We start from the raw sequence: 1,929 nt of genomic DNA on the forward strand, positions 1-1,929 counted from the left end.
CCCCCCCCCCCCCCCCCCCCGTCCAGCTGAGCCTGGACCTGGCAAGGGCCTGGGGAGAACAGCTTTCTTCCTCAGTGATTACTGCTTACTCCAGATGGAGGACAGCATGTGACCGGCAGAGGGTTAGCTCTGGGCCAAGGCCCCATCTCCGGGCACCTGATCAATCACTCAGCAGTTCTCTGTACATAAGAAGGCTGTGAGCTGATTCAAACAATGAAAGCTTTCTAGAAATGCCCACCTGGGAGAGCGGGTGAGCCTGGCATGGGCTTGGGTCTGGACCTAGTAATGCAGGCAGTCTGGGTCATCCTTGGGCTTCCCAGGCCAATGGACTTCATGGTAGCTTCAGGGGTTTGGGGGTGGTTCCTCCAGCCTCCTGGGGGGCAGGCACTTCAGTAAGGTCCAGCTGGGCAGGGAATGAATGGCCTGAGGCTGGGAGGTAAGAGGCTGGGTCTTAAGCCTGAGCCTTGCCACTGATGACCAGCCACGGGTCTTCTCATACAATTTCCCAATACCTAGAAAGTCCTCCTTGCCCTGAGGCTCCCCCACGATGCTCTTGAGCATCTGCAGGGCAGAGATGACCTTGTTTCTTTTTCCTCCTGCTGCCTTTGGGGTTGAGGAGCCTCCTGGCACCAGGCTCCCTGGCCTGGGGCACCCTCCTCATTGGCATTCCCACCCAGAGGCATCATGGGGCTGGAGCAGCCACAGGACCCCTAGATATGGAGTCTGGAGACGTGGGTTCAAATTCTGACTTTGTGACGTGTGCCAAGTCCCTTCCCCCGTTTGGGCCAGCTTCCCCTTCTGTAAAAGGAGGGGGACTGGACTCCAGGGTCGTTTTGTGTCCTAGCAAGCTCTCAGCTACAAACTTCTGCACCCTCCCCACACTGTGGGTTTCTGGACACATGCCTGGGGCATGGAGGGCCATGGGCTCCCTGTCCTGTGGTAGGAAACCAGTCCTAAGTGGTAAAGCCTGGCTACCTCCTAATTATTTCAGAACTTCACCTGGACATTTGGGGGCCTGGGGGTGGTGCAGTGCTAGATTTATGACTTCTTTGGAATAGGGAACACTTGGTGCAGAAAGTCACTCCATCAGTGCTGGTCGGTGCCTTCTCTGCCTTGGGCAGGATCACCCAGCCAGGAGGTGTCAGAGGGAGGGAGCTCTTTCTGATTTTGAGCTCAGCTTTCAGGGACATCTCAATCAGGTGAGATCAGGAGACCTGAGCCCTGGGCCTGGCCCTCTTCCTGTCGAGGTCCAGGTGAAAGAGGCCCCTGAGCCGCCTCTGACCATGAGGATGGAGGCTGGGGACTGAATGGCCGTCGCCAGGGCTGCTGCTGGGTGGGGGAGTTTGTCACGACTCTGCAGGAGGCCTTGGCCCTGCAGCCTCAAAGACATCAGGCCTGTGTCACAAGGGTGCTTGTCTCTAAGTGTGTAGAGTCTGATGGTTGTGTCCCCAAAGGTGTGGTGTTCCTGCCTGTGTTGTGTCTGGAGACCTCTGGGTGTGTCTCTGGGTCTGAGAATGTGGCGCGGCAATGTCCAAGTCGGTGGAATCCTGGGGCATGTGTGCATGTGTATGGGGGGGGGGCTTGTGTGTGCCTCTGGGCGTGTTCTGTACTTCCTTGGACAGGACGGGTGCTGTCTGGCTCTGTGCCTTACGAGCTGGTGTTTGTACATGTGTGCGTACTTCTCTGGGGTGGGGAGGCTTGTGTGTGCTTCTCGGGGTGTTCTGTCCTGTGGACGGGCAAGGCGCCGTCTGGGGCCGAGAGTCTTTCCCTGTGTTGGCTCCAACTAAGCTTTGTCTGGGACCATGTGTGTGCCTTACGTGCTGTTCAGAGCATCTCTGAGCGTTTTCTCTGGCTGTATCGTCGCATGTGTGCTCACGAGCTCTGTGTGTGTGTGTGTGTGTGTGTGTGTGTGTGTGTGTGTGTGTGTGT

General features: G+C 57.3%; 1 protein-coding gene across 2 annotated transcripts in view; it reads left to right on the top strand.

The window, feature by feature from the left end:
- PRR5 (proline rich 5) overlaps window positions 1-1,929 on the top strand; it is a 51,309-nt gene that overhangs the window by 22,594 nt on the left and 26,786 nt on the right. The window lies entirely within an intron of this gene.

This window comes from Vombatus ursinus, unplaced genomic scaffold (genome assembly GCF_900497805.2).
Source record: "Vombatus ursinus unplaced genomic scaffold, bare-nosed wombat genome assembly UNPS02010394.1, whole genome shotgun sequence".
In the NCBI taxonomy this organism is placed as follows: domain Eukaryota; kingdom Metazoa; phylum Chordata; class Mammalia; order Diprotodontia; family Vombatidae; genus Vombatus; species Vombatus ursinus.